Source organism: Phocoena phocoena, chromosome 5 (genome assembly GCF_963924675.1).
Source record: "Phocoena phocoena chromosome 5, mPhoPho1.1, whole genome shotgun sequence".
Taxonomy (NCBI): Eukaryota; Metazoa; Chordata; class Mammalia; order Artiodactyla; family Phocoenidae; genus Phocoena; species Phocoena phocoena.
Genome location: NC_089223.1, coordinates 70,154,174 through 70,170,263, shown reverse-complemented (window position 1 = coordinate 70,170,263; position 16,090 = coordinate 70,154,174).

Sequence of the window (16,090 nt, the reverse complement as noted above, 5' to 3'; positions counted from 1 at the left end):
TCACTGAACAGGAACTTTCACTATTCTTTTAATACAGTAACACAACCAAAAATGTGTTGTCATCACTCATCCAGTCTGTTGTGTCTTTCTCCTCTTGTTTCTTTTTTTTAATTTGTTCTGTTTTTGTTTTGTTTTGTTTTCTTTAAGGATACATGCACACAGAGGCATACACAGTCACACATGATTCAATTACCTTTATTTTAGTTGTATTATGGGAGGGAGAGGAGATTAATGCTTTTGGTCAGTCTCCTCTGTTTAATTATAATTCATTAGTACTCAATGACATGTTGCAGGAGTTTTCCATTTTTCCATGTAAATAAATGAGCTACATTATTATTTTAAGGTTGCATTTTATAATGCATGGACCATCATTACCTTATCCAATCTCTATGATGCACATTTATGTGGCTTCTAAGTAATGCCGTTGTAAAAATGGTGTGATAAATAAATACTCTTGTGCATACAGTATCTTTCTGCAGTCTGATTATCTCATTGGATAAATTACTAAAAAAATGAATTTCTAGTGCAAAGTGGGCACATTTTCTATCTAGACTCACATTAACGCTTCCACATTCTTGCTCCATGTCCATGAGCAAATTTCTTAACTATTCTGAGTATGTTTTCATATGTGTATAAAGCAACTACTACAATAGCACTATTTATTGGATTGTTGGTGTTATTTGAAATAATATGCATTCATTTATCTCACACATTTGTTAAATCTGGTTACTATTACTGATAAAGTAATTGGTGATATAATAATAATAGTAATAATAATAATCTTTTCAAATGGTGTTTCAGAAAGGTAGTGTACTCATACAATTTAATAAAGTATTTGCTTTCCTATATCCATTCTGGCATTGATATTTACCTATGCTTCTTCATATTTGCTGCATTTTCTTTTTTTAGTAAGTTGCTTTTTTATCTGCTCTATCCATTCTATTTTTATATTCAGTTGCTTATTAATATGTGAATATTTTAATATTTTTCAGTTTTAATTGAGGTAAATATTATTTTTTATGTTCTTTCATTTGTCTTTTAAAATTTTAAATGACTTTTTTTTGTCATATGATTTTAAGCTGTTAAATATTTACAGGTATTTTAATTTTCCTTTAAGGTTTTAAGGTCAATTTAAAATAGCCTTCCTCAGTTCAAGGTTACAAATATCTTCGCTACTATTTTGTTTTATATTTTTTTATGGTTTTAAATTCTTTTTGGAATCATTATTTGAATTGGTATTTCTTCCATTATAAAGCATAATGAATGAAAGTTTATTTTACTTGTTATTCCAGATGGCATGGGAAGTTATCCTAACACCCATTAGTGAATAATTCATTCTTTATTCCACTGAATAGAAATTATATTTTAGGGACTTCCCTGGTGGCGCAGTGGTTGAGAGTCCGCCTGCAGATGCAGGGGACACAGGTTCGTGCCCCCGTCTAGGAAGATCCCACATGCCGCGGAGCGGCTGGGCCCGTGAGCCATGGCCGATGAGCCTGCACATCCGGAGCCTGTGCTCCGCAATGGGAGAGGCCACAACAACAGTGAGAGGCCCGCATACCGCAAAATATATATTTTAATCATATAGTAAATGCTTCTAACTCTGGCTTTATAACTGTGCTCTCTGTCCTGGTACATTGATTGAAATGTGAGGAAGAGAACCTGACTTGCCTATTCAATATCCTTCACTGCCTTTTAACATTGTTAACATTATCTCAGTTATGGCCACAAGGAAAGATCATTGTGAGGAAAGGTCAGGAGATGAATCATAATAGCCCTCTGTCGGTAACTATAATTGCGTTGTTTCCCTAGTGATTAGACAAGAAGCATGTAACCCACTTCTGGTAAATGGTATGTTGAGAGAAGACTTTGTTTTTCCTGATAAGAGAAACCATTATAGGAAGAAAGTTTTCTTTCCACCCATACTTTCCTTTCTTCATTTTTTTGTGTGAGGACTTGATATTTGTTTCTATGGCAAGCATATTGTAATGATGAGGAAAAGGCCAGAATAATTGTGACACAGATCTGGGGCTACTGAAAAACAATTCTAAAACTGCTTACTTCAGGGCATTTCAGATAAATAATAAAGATCATTATCATTTAACCCACCATTCATCAAGCATTCTATATCCAGCTGCCAAACTAATGCAGTTCTTTTGTTCTAATATGATATCACACTGTTTTAATTATTAAGAACTCAGTATGATTCAACATCAGATATGAATAATTCTCTACTTCGTATATTTTCTTATACTTCCTAAATTTTTTTGCTGTTCTCACTGCACGTGAGTATTTCTTAAGGCTTCTAGACTATTTCATGTCATAAAAGGATTTTAAATAGTGTACTAGGACCTTGAATAGAATTACAGGGAATGTATTTATTAATTTATAAAGCAAGGATATTTTTAGAACACATATTTTCAAATATGCTCTTATGTGAATTAGTAAAGTTTTATAACTTTCTTCATATAAACTAGGTTGAATATATTGAAGTATTTCTTTTGATTCATTTAAGTTCTAACTAGTCTCTTGACTTATTTCTCATATACCTATTGCTTTGTTTTCTTATGTTTCACAAGCATACAAGAATAACATCTACACATAATAATAATTTTGACCATTCTTGTGTGATAGTATTTCATCTTATTGTGTTAGTGAGTACTCCTATATTAATATTAAATAATAGTGGTGATAAATTCTAGGTTTTATTCCTGACTTTAGGAGGAATGGTTTGGCTATCACCATTAGGCTAAAAATTGGCTTTTGTAGTGAGATACATTTTTTAATCATTTCAAAGATATATCTAGATAATCTTATTATGGGTTCTTTAAACATGTTTATATGTTTTATTTGGATGAGAATATGGGTTGTCATATTGATCTATAAATATTTTAACTTAGCCCGGGGAGGTGAAGATGACATAGTAGGAAGACACTGAGCTTACCTTAGCACACCAAAATTACAACTATTTACAGAGCAACTATCTTTGAAATGACCTGAAGATGAGCAGAAAAAATCTTCCACAACTAAAGATATAAAGAAGAAACCACAAGATGAGTAGGAGGAGGCAGAGACACAATATAGTCAGTACCCACACCACTGGGTAGGTGACCTACAAATGAGAGGATAATCACAACTGCAGAGCTTCACCTCAAGGAACAAAGAGTCTGAGCCCCACATCAGACTCCCCAGCCTAGGGGTCCTGCACTGGGAAGACAAGACCCCAGAATGTTTGGCTTTGAAGGCCAGCGAATCTTGCTTAAGAGAGAGAGCCAGAAGGCCAGAGGAAACAGAGTCTCCACTCTTAAAGGTAACACACAAAATCTCACATGCTTTGAGTTCCATTGTAGAGATGGTAATTTAAAAGGAAGCTGGGTAAGACCCACTTGCTGATCTCAGAGAGCTTCCAGAGAGGCAGGAGGCAACTGAGACTCATTGTGGTGACACAGATCCAGCAGCCATTTTCGGAATCTCATTCTACCAAAAGGACACTGGTGCTGATAGAAACCATTTTGGAGTCCTTCCTCTAGACTATTAGCACTGAAAACCTTCCTGCTTACCAGCAGATTAGCACCAGTCCCAGGAATCCCTGCGCTGCCAGGCTAACCAAGCTGGAAACTGGCCCTGCCCACCAGTGAGTTGGCAACCACTGCAAGAGGCAGGGTCTGGCAGCCAACTTAGCTGAGAACCAGAGCCACCTACCCGTGTGCCCACTGTAGTCAGCCCCATCACAAGAGAGGGACCCACACAGCCCACATTGGGCACTCCTAGAGTATATGTCTCTGGTGATCAGAGGGGAATGTGCTGTTGGTTCCCATAGGGTATATTCCTACAAGAGGCCAATTCTCCAGGATTGGGAAATATAACTAACATAACTACATAGAAATAAACACAGAGAATTAGGCAAAATGAGGAGACAGAGGAATATGTTCCAAGTGAATATGAAGACAAAACCTCAAAGAAAGAACTAAGTGAAGTAGAGGTAAACCATCTAACTGATAGAGTTCAAGTAATGATCAAAAAGGTCCTCAACAAACTCAGAAGAATAAATGGGCAGTGAAAATTTTAACAGTGTTAAAAAATATAAATAGGAACCAGTGGTAGATTAGATGGTACATAGGAATGGATCAGTGAACAGGAAGACAAAGTAGTGGAAATCGCCCAATATGAACAGAAAAAAGAAGAAATATTTTTTTTAAATGAGGACAGTTTAAGAAACTTCTGGGACAACATCAAGTGTATGTACTAACATTCATATTACAGAGGTCCCAGAGGAGAAGAGAGGGAAAAAATGGCAGAGAACTTATTTGAAGAAATAATAACTGAAAACTTCTCCACCTGGGGAAGGAGACATCCAGGATCAGGAAGCACAGAGCCCCAAACAAGATAAACCCAAAGAGAACCACACCAAGACACATAATTAGAATGTCAAAAATTAAAGAGAGCATCTTAAAAGAAACAAGAGAAAAGCAACTAGTTACGTGCAAGGGAACTCCCATAGAACTATCAACTGACTTTTCAGTAGACATTTTGAAGGACAGAAGGGAGTGTCATGTTATATTCAAAGTGCTGAAAGGGAAAAACCTACAACACAAAGTACAGCAAGGCTATCTTTTAGACTTGGAAAGATAAAGAATTTTACAGACAAGGAAAAGCTAAAATAATTCAGCACCATTAAATCAGCTTTATATGTTAAAGGGGTTTCTCTAAAGGGAAAAAATAAAAAGACCACAATTAGAAAAATGAACATTACAAAGGGAAAAATTCACTGGTAAAAGCAAATGTACAATAAACATAGTAGATCAACCACTTATAAAGCTAGTAGAAAGATTAAAGACAAAAGTAGTAAAATTGTCTGTCTACACTGAGTTAAGGATACACAAAAGAAAAGATATAAAATATTATTTCAATAAAACAGTACAAATGGGAGGATAAAAATGAGGGGTATTAGAATGCGTTTAAGCATAAGAGATCATCAACTAAACATAATTTTGTGTGTGTGTGTGTGTGTGTGTGTGTGTGTGTGTACAATGGAATATTACTCAGCCATAAAAAGACCAAAATCTTGCTATTTGGGAACACATGGATGGGTCTAGAGGGTATTAGGCTAAGTGAAATAATTCAGACAGAGAAAGAACAATATGGCATAATCTCACAACCAAAACAAACAAACAAAAGGAAAACAGACTTATAGATGCAGAGAACAAATAGGTAATTGCCAAAAGGAGGAAGGTAGTGTGGTGGGTGAACAGGTGTGGTAGATTAAGAGGTCCAAGTCTCCAGTTATACAATAAATAAGTCACAAGGGTATAATATACAGCATGAGGAATATGGTCAATAATATTGTAATAACACTGTATGGGGCCAAGTGGTCAGTAGACTTATTGTTGTACTCATTTCATAATGTATGAAAATGTCAAATCTTTAGGTATTACACCTGAAAGTTACATAATATTGTATGTCAGCTATATTTTAATTTAAAAAGTTAACATATTAACAGATTTTCCTAATAATGAACTATTCTTGCATTTTTGAAATTATTATACTCTTATTATTTATTTTATTGCTAGTTATATTTAATATTTATTAATTTTTATTTACTACTTATTCTATATAATCTACCTGTTAAATATTATACAATTTAATATATGTTATGATAGTAACTATAATAAATATTATTGTATTCATATTAATTACTGTTTAATACCTAATAGTATTCCTTTCACCCATTCAATAAATAAAATATCAATACTTTATTCTTTTTATTCTGATTTTCAGTGCCATTTATTGATAGTGCATACTGGTTGAAACCATTTAAGATGAAATTTCTATAGGACTGACGTAATCAGAAAATGTAAGAACCAAGTCAGTGAATGCTTTTTTTAAATAGAATTAAATTTTAGAGCAATTTTAGGTTTATAGAAAATTGAGCAGAAAATAGAGAGGTCCATGTATCTTCTCTTCCTTCTACACTCAGTTTTCCCTAAAAGTAATAAGCATTGATGTGGTACATTTATTATAATTGATGACACAATACTGATGAATTACTGTTAACTGGAGTTCATAGTTTACATTAGGGTTTACTCTTTTTGTACAATTCTATGGGTTTTGATAGACAATGTATATTTTTGTTTATCTACCATTGCAGTGTCATACAGCATACTTTCACTGCCCTAAAAATCTCCTGTGCTTTACCTAATCATCCCCTACCCCCACCCTTAGACCCCTGGCAACCACTAATTTTCTATTGCTTTGTAGTTTTGTCTTTTTTTTCCTTTTTAAAACTGTCCTTGCTTTTTAAGATTGAGTGATGTAGTTTTGAAGCAGACATTTGAGTGAGATAAATTAATGTGAATCAAAGTACACTAAGAACTGAAATGTGTATGTCTGTGTGAACATGTAGGAGTATTGAGTAAAGTAATATGGCCAACACAGTTGAGCCAGGGTTCTTTTATGTTGTGTATCTGCCAACAGCACTGGAGCCTATGCTAGATATGGATGAGAAATAAATTACCTCAGTCATTACTATCTCAAAAATATCATGTCTGTGTTTCTCTCAGAATTTACCAGCTGCTAGCAAAATATGTATATTTCAATGCTTTAGGCCAAACTTGTAGGGATATTTACAGTTAATAGAGATATTTTATATGCATTTGCCACCACTAACTCTCCTTATTTAGATATAGAACAAGTACTTATCGAGGAGAAACCATGGGCAAGTCATTGTCCTAGACTGTGAAGATGAAAGGGGTAGAAAGTGAAATGAATTTAAATAAACAAAATGTTTTATCTAAAATCTTCTTAAGAATTTTGTTACAAGTCTTTATGAGCATTCTGAATGTACCTTATTTTTCTTGGTAATAAAAATAAGATATTCATATTTTACTCTTCCCAGGGACTTTGTTTAGGAGAAGTTGATAAGATATGTAAGAGAGGTGACCCCAACTCTCCAATTAAATGAGAGTTTATTACATATATATATATATGTAATATTTATTCTCTGATATCTGTATCATGCATATTGAAATTTTCACTCTAAAATTGAGTTTGCATTCTAGTGAAAAGTAAATCAGGACTTTTTTGAAACCTGCTTCTGTAATAAGCTATGTAAATGAATGATCATGAAGATTGAGGCCTAAATGATAAACTTGAAAAAGTTTTTTGGAGCTTGATCAACTAATTTCCCATACTTCATTTGCTGGAAAGATGAGAGGAGATGGCTAAAGTTCTAAATATTGACTGAATCACAGATTAAAATAGAAAGTTGATGACTCACTAACTTTCAGAACCTCATAATATTGCCAAAAAAAGTGAGCTATCAAACATCAATATTTTGTCCATATTCATCTAGCCATCGTTAAATGCTATAAAGAGTTTTAACTGGTTTCTATTTTCTCAATTTTTATAACTCAAAATGCATTATTCACAGTGAGTTGCCTCAGATATCAAGAAATTCTTGAAATATTGTTAAGTATATTTTAACAATCTATATTTAGTGGGCAGGGCATTCCAGGGTCATTCAAAAACCTTATGATATCAATATTTGTGTTTGGAAAATATGATAAAATTTTTATTTTTTAATTGTTTCCCTAGGTTTTTAAAAAATTTATATTGGAATATAGTTGATTTGCAATGTTGTGTTAGTTTCAGGTGTACAGCAAGGTGAATCACTTACACATGTACACATATCCACCATTTTTTAAGATTCTTTTCCCATATAGGCCATTAAAGAGTACTGAGTAGAGTTCCCTGTGCTATACAGTAGGTCGTTATTAGTTATCTATTTTATTTTATATATAGTAGTATATATATGTCAATCCTAATCTCCCAATTTATTCCTCCCACCCCCCCTTACCCGCTGGTAACCATATGTTTGTTTTCTACATCTGTAATTCTAGTTCTGTTTTGGAGATAAGTTTATTTGTACCCTTTTTTTAGATTACACATATAAGTGATATCATATGATATTTGTCTTTCTCTGTCTGACTTAACTTCACTCAGTATGATAATCTTTAGGTCCATCCATGTTGCTGCAGATGACATTATTTCATTCTATTTTATGGCTGAGTAATATTCCAAATAGTATATATGTACCACATCTTCTTTATTCATTCCCCTGTTGATGGACATTTAGGTAGCTTCCATGTCCTGGCTATTGTAAATAATGCTGCAAAGAAGATTGGGGTGCATGTGTCTTTTCAAATTATGGTTTTCTCTGGATATATGCTCAGGAGTCATGTGGTAGCTCTATTTTTAGTTTTTTAAGGAATGTCCATAATGTTCTCCATAGTGGCTGTACCAATTTACATTCCCATGGACAGTGTAGGAGGGTTCCCTTTTCTCCACACCTTCATCAGCATGTATTGTTTGTAGATTTTTTGATGATGGCCATTCTGACTAGTGTGAGGTGATACCTCATTGTAGTTTTGATTTGCATTTCTCTAATAATTAGTGACGTTAAGCATCTTTTCATGTGCTTTTTAGCCATCTGTATATCTTCTTTGGAGAAATGTCTATTTAGATCTTCTGCCTATTTTTCAATTGGGTGGGGGTTTTTTTGATATTAAGTTGCATATGAGCTGTTTGTATATTTTGGAGATTAGTCCTTTGTCCGCTGCTTCATTTGCAAATATTTTCTCCCATTCTGTGGATTGTCTTTTTGTCTTGTTTATGGTTTCCTTTGCTATGCAAAAGATTTTAAGTTTAGTTAGATCCCATTTGTTTATTTTTGTTTTAATTTTCATTACTCTAGGAGGTGGACCAAAAAACATCTTGCTGCAATTTATGTCAAAGAGTGTTTTGCCTATGTTTTCCTCTAGAGTTTTAGAGTATCCATTGTTAAGTCTTTAGGTCTTTAATCAATTTTGAGTTATTTTGGGAGTATGGTGTTAGGGAGTGTTCTAATTTCATTCTTTTACATGTAGCTGTCCAGTTTTCCCAGCACCACTTATTGAAGAGACTATCTTTTCTCCATTGTATATTTTTGCTTCCTTTGTCATAGCTTAGGTGACCATAGGTGCATGGGTTTATCTCTGGGCTTTCTATCCTGTTCCACTGATCTATATTTCTGTTTTTGTGCCAGTACCATACTGTCTTGATTACTGTAGTTTTGTAGTATAGTCTGAAGTCAGGGACCTGGTTCCTCCAACTCCATTTTTCTTTCTCAAGATTGCTTTAGCTATTTGGGATCTTTTGTGTTTCCATACAAATTGTCAATTTTTTTGTTCTAATTCTGTGAAAAATGCCATTGTTTATTTGATAGGGTTGCATTGAATCTGTAGATTGCTTTGGGTAGTATAGTCATTTTCACATTATTGATTTCTTCCAATCCAAGAGCATGGTACAGCTCTCTATCTATTTGTGTCATCTTTAATTTCTTTCACCAGTGTCCTTTTTTTTTTTTTTTTTTTTTTAACAGTACGCAGGCCTCTCACTGTTGTGCCTCTCCCACTGCGGAGCACGGGCTCCAGACGTGCAGGCTCAGTGGCTATGGCTCACGGGCCAAGCCGCTCTGCAGCATGTGGGATCTTTCTGGACTGGGGCATGAACCCACATCCCCTTCATTGGCAGGCGGACTCTCAACCACTGTGCCACCAGGGAAGCCCTTTTATCAGTATCTTTTAGTTTTCTGAGTACAGGTCTTCCTTTGCCTCTTAAGGTAGAGTTATTCCTAAGTATTTTATTCTTTTTGATGTGATGGTGAATGGGATTGCTTCCTTAATTTCTCTTTGTGATTTTTTGTTAGTGTATAGGAATGCAAGAGATTTCTGTGTACTAATTTTGTATCCTGCCACTTTAGTAAATTCATTGATGAGCTTTAGTAGTTTTCTGGTAGCATCTTTAGGATTTTCTGTGTATAGTTTCATGTCATCTGCAAACAGTGATAGTTGTATGTCTTATTTTCCAATTTAGATTCCTTTTATTTTTTTATTCTTCTCTGATTGCCATGGCTAGAACTTCCAAAACTATGTTGAATAAAAGTGGTGAGAAGGGACATCCTTGTCTTGTTCCTGATCTTAGAGGAAATGCTTTTAGTTTTTCACCATTGAGAATGATGTTTGCTGTAGGTTTGTTATATATGGCATTTAATAATTTTTAAAGTTCATTTTCAGAATATTTTGACTTTTTTTGGACTACAGATATTTTTTCTCTAGAAATAAAGCATGTCTGCTTTCTATGATTGAAAATATAATATATATTCCCATTATTTCTGATTCTTAAAATCTCCAGAAACTGTAAGTTTTCAAGTTAAATTGTCATTTCCAAAATAATTAAAAAATGCATTGAAGGTACCCCTTTTTTTCATCTAGAAAATTTAATGGAAAGAGATACTGTCTTTAAAATACTTCCTACATTATTTAGCATTGAATTATTTATGTGAGATTATTGTTTATGCATTTGGTTAATGCTTGAATATATGTTTCTCCTCAAGAATGTTTATAAGCTCTCTGAGAGATTAGAGCACATCTCTTACTTTTTTCTTTTAATTGTACCTAGCCTGGTGTTAGACATGGAAGAGATATCAAATCAATAGTTGGTAATTATTTATGGAATTTCCTCTTTTGAAAATGAAAAAGAACTCTCAGAGTAGTTTTACTATGATAGTTTTACTTATAACATCATATATTTCTAGATAATTTTAAAAATCTCTTTTATAATTAGCATTCTATTTGCATGAAAATATTTTAAAAATACAAGAAATTCAAAACTAAGTTAACATTATTTCTCCTTATGTGTGGATCATAATTCAACCTATGAATCCAAGTTGTTGTCATTAAAATAGAGATCATGGCTGTTTTATGACCTGACCAATGGCAACGTAGTTAAATATATAGTAGTGCTAATAGTATTATTACCATGTACAGACACTGGCCTAAGCATGTTACCTGGATTATCTTAAGTAGCCATTCTAAAAGCTCTTTAAGGTAAACTTTTTCCTCATTTACAGATGAGAAAATTGAGGATTATAAAATTTAAGTAATTTGCCAACTTTTCTTTGAGATCAAAATTCATGCTCTTAAATTAATTGAAAGCATTATTTTAACTAAGTTATCCCATTCTCCATCAAAACTTTCTGTTTTCATAGCTCACTGTTTCCCTTATCTTATAATAAGAATCCTTTGGCAATACCAGTCTATTGGCCCTCTCCCCTTTTAATTTCCTCCCACTTCATGTCACCACCCCTTTTCCTGCTCCATGAATATAATAATCACTCTGTTGTCTCTGCCTTCAGCCCCTTAGGCTCCCACTCTCTTTGTAGTCTTGGGAAAAGGCAACCCTCTGTTAAATTCAACTCTTCCCTACTCTAAATCTAGCCTTGGAGAGCTGAGTGTGACAAGAAAAAAGTACAACCCTGTTGTCAGGGCTCACTTTAAATTCATGACAACTAGTTAAAGCATTCCCAGTGTGATGCCAGGAAATCTTATTTCAGTTTTCTGATCTATTGACTCTCACACACTTCTAGAAGTAAATTTCACATTTTTTCTCTCATGAAACCTCCAAATTCCACCTCCATTGTCATTCTCAACTGATGATTTTCTTCCCCTTTAACTGAAAAGTTAGGAGCTGGTGAAAGAGAACTTTAGCACAATGCCACCAGTGAATTACCCCTGTACGTGAAGCCTTGCACAGATACTCTGCATTCCCTTCTGTTACCATGGATGATTGTCTGGGCTCCTACCTAACACAAACATCTCCACTTGTGCCCATTATTCTGTCCTTTACTTCCTCCTTAATTACATATGCCTACCAATACTCTTGTCTCTTTTGTATACCACTAGTTTTTTTCTTGCCTACTGGAATTTTCCCAATAGCACCCAATCCTGCTTTAATTTTTCAATTTTTTAAAAAAACTCTTACATATCCTAATTTCCTCTGTGATTTGCTATCACATTTCTATTTCCTTTATCTAAAAATCCTCAGAAGAATCACCTGTGCTCCATGTCCCCAGTTCCTCTCCATGCTTTATCGAAGCTATTTCTAATAAACTGTTTTCCACCACTACTCTACTGAAATTGCTTTGTAAAAACATCAGTGGCCTCCACATTGCCAAACACTATCTTTATTGCAGTTGACAGATTATTGGATGTAGCTGATCACCTGCTCCTCTCTGGTAGCTAATTTTTTGTCCATTTGCCTTTCAGGTCATCTACCTTACTCCCCTCCCTCTGCTTCCATGCCTTCTTTGCTTTTGTTTCTTCTTTTCTGTGAACTCGTAGCATGGGAGAGTTCTAAGGCTCAGTAATTAGACCTTATCTCTTAACCATCTACATGCACTCTCTTGGTGATCTCATGAAATTGTATTGCTTTAACTGTCATAACTGAGCTGATGTCCCTGTAATTTATATCATTCTTGAATTCCAGACTGATATATTCAACTACTCTCTTGGCATCTTTACTGAGGTGTCTAATAGATGTTACAATCTCAACATATCCAAAAGAAATTCCTTTTTATCTCTCCCAAACCGTGCCTTTTTCATCCCATCTTTCTCATTTCAGTTGTAGACTACTCCCTAATTTTAGTTTCTAGGGACAAATTTTAGATGCACTCCTGAATCCTCCATTTTTCTCACATCCTAAATTCAATCCATCAGCAGCCTATTTGCTCTACTTTCAAAATGAATTCAAAATTCTGCCACTTCCCACCACTTCCATGTCTGCTTCTTGATCCAATTCATCCAAATATAGAAAAGCCAATTTTTAGCATCATAATTTCTCATCTAGATTTTTATTGCAATTGACTTCTAATTGTTCTCCCTAGTTCAGCTCTTGCATTTCTATATAAAACACAGTAAATAAAAAGATCTTTTACAAATTTATTTTATGTTATTACTCTTTAAAATTTCTACCCTCTAGTGCTTTTCAGTATGAAACAGTACAGGGATGTAAGTTTATATGTAGCCTGCCCTTCACAATACCAGTTACCTTTCTGACTTTATACCCTCCACTTTCTGGACTACTCTGTTGCCAACACTGGTCTATTTGTTATACTTCAGGGCATTTGTACCTTGTGTTTTCTTTACCTTCAATGTCTTCCCCTCAAAAACCTAGTATATTTTATCCCATCTCTCCCTTGGTTTACTTTTGTTCATAACACTTTCAGTACATACTACACGTTATTCCTGTTTGTTTACTATGCAACTCTTCTATTAGGAATTAACTTTCATTAGAGATGAGGCTTTGATTTGCCCACCGCATTCCCAAAGTGTAATGCATAGTGATATTAGGTATTCAAAAAAGATTTGCCTTGTGAATATACAAATCAAATAATGAAAGTGATAGAAAACGAATCTAAATCTAGAAATAATGTACTATTACCCTCAATTTCCATTTAATTAAAGTTAATGAGTCTGAGTGGTTTCAGAGTATGCCACCCCAAATATGCCACTCAGGCATAAGGATTATTTTAAGATGAAGGCAATTGAAAAGAAGCAGATACAAGAAAAACACTTTACACTGCACCCCCTACTAGGAAAGGCAAAACCATTCTTAATTACCTGAGACAACTCTAGACTCATATCAGACTGGAGACAGCACCGGAGGAACCTATATAACAGACCTTACTAACTAGTACTTAATCTTCCATTAGGTTTCCTCATAGATTTACTTCCCCACAATTTGCCTCTCCTAGAAGCTCAAAGTCCTTTTCTTTTATATTGACACTCTTTACAAACTTATTGTTCTTTTGTTAAGATACTCTGTGCAACCAAGTTGTAAGAACTTCTTTGAGTTACTCAGCATTAAGTATTCCTTTGTGACTGCATGAATTAATAAACTTCTGGGTTTTTTGTTTGTTTGTTACTCTGTTTAGTCAGTCTGATTTGCAGGACCCCACGGAAAGAACCTAAGATAAGTAGAGAAAAAGAGGTTTTTGTCCTTCCCTACAAGTCCTAAGTATTTTCAAATGAGTGCATATAAAAGCTATCATAAAGTAGTATTAAAAAATCTCAAAGTTAGTTTGGCTTTCTGATAGTGTAAATAAGTTAATAATCTCCACCTTTTTATATCAATATCTAATGTGATTCAAAACTAAGGAATGAATAACTCTGGAGATGTGATTACATTGCACTTTTCAGTGTATCCAATTCAATAAACATTTATCATTTTCCAAGTGTAGATTGCTATATTAAGTTGCTGATGATTAATAACACAAGCACTATATACATAACTTAAACAATGTTTTATACAACAAATCAAAGAATTGCAAAATTATAGGTGTTATTTGAAGCTAGAAAATTACTGAAAAGAAAAAAATTAAAGAGAAGCTCTCTTCTTCAGGTTAACTAAAGGAAAATATCAGGTGGGCGCAGCCTGAATAGTAATTTTCTCTCTCATCTATTAAATGCCTACTACATGCAACACAGTGCTAGGCATTATATATATATATATATATATATCCTAGAAAAAGATTTGTAATAAATCCATTCATATAGAAATATAGAAAAGCCAATTTTTAGCAGAAGTAGAGAATATTTTTTGACATATTCATGATATTTTATTTCAATATCAGGTAGAAAATGATTTCCTGTTATTCAATTATTACTGAATGCTAAGAAGAACAAACAGTTAAAGTACATAGTTTATTTATATATTCTTTTGCTAAGCATTTGTGTTTATGGTGCTTTGGAAAGCTTCCAGTATGGAATGGAGACATGAAATATACTATCTGTCATATAATAAAAGGTATCTTAATTATTCAACATGGTATTCTAAGTGCCAAGTAGCTTTTGGCAAATAGGTGCTTAGTAAATATTTAAGTAAATGAAGGAATTATTTTTTATATATAAATATTTTTAACACAGTTATTTACTAACTCTTGATAAAACTGTACTCTTTAATGCTAAGAGATTGACATTTAAACAAGTGGACATTTCTGGAAGTATGCATAGAGAGACGTCAAAAATGATGCATAAACCTAACATAACCCACCAGGTCATTCAAACCTGGAATATAATTCAAAATATTTAAAAACCTGTATTATACTGGTGGACAGCAATCAGAGTGAAAGCTTTCTATATCACTGGCATCCCCTGTTGTGTCAGGTATTAACCCTGGAGCTCTGCAACATCTGGATATTGTGGGTGAGGGGATCCTGAAAATGGACAGAGTAGCTTGGAAAATGAAGGAAGGGATGTGGCAAAGTAGCAGACAATAAAATAATTTACCATTTCAACAAAGGATATGTCAATACTGGAGAATTCAGGTAAAATATCGGTCTAGAGATAGGTCTTGATCAATATGGATAACAAGTCTCCTAAGCAAGTTAATATTCAATAGTTTAAAAAGATAGGGAAAATTTTCTCAGGCATTTCAAAATTTTTACTTTCAAATCACTCCATTTACATCCATGTCAAACATTAAACACCTGCTCAGATAGTAGACTTTCTGATCTTAAAAAAATAAGTGTGACAAAAATGTGCTCTGAGTACTAAAGCTTTATGAATTAATGGTCTGCAAACAGTCTCTAGAGCTAAAATTCTAATTTTACCGCTCTGTTACATTCTGAAAAACTATGTTTTTTCCAAAATTGTGCACTAGGAGTAAAATGAATAACTTTAATGTAAATTAAACTATTTTTGGAATTGTGGCAATTTATCCTTTGTGAAATTAGCATCCAACTGCTTGCCTTCGTTTTCTAATACATAAGATTGCCAGCTGTTTTGTATTTTCTGACAACGGCTTTTACATCTGTTCTTAAAGCTTTCAGTTGAATTATTTTTTTAATTATTTTTAAAGTTAAAGGGTACATTCTAAAATCCAATGAAAGTATTTTTATTTACTTGAACAAGCATCTTAACTCCTTTTCTTCCTTTCCCTTCTCTTCCTTCTTTTATTCCTTTCTACAAGTAGCCTAGAGTAGTGCTCTAGTAATACTTAACTATCATAGACTTTTTCTATGTAGGTGACAAAGTTTTGCTTGACCTGAAATTTAAATAGAAGCTTTATAAAAAACAAATATGATTGAACATAAATTAGGTGAATTATCTGCTGTTTTTCCTTTGTAAAGGGAAAGGGTAGGTGAGACTATGTGCTTACAAGTAGTACCAGAGTATGATACTTTTCTTTAAAATTAACTCAGGAAAGAAAATCT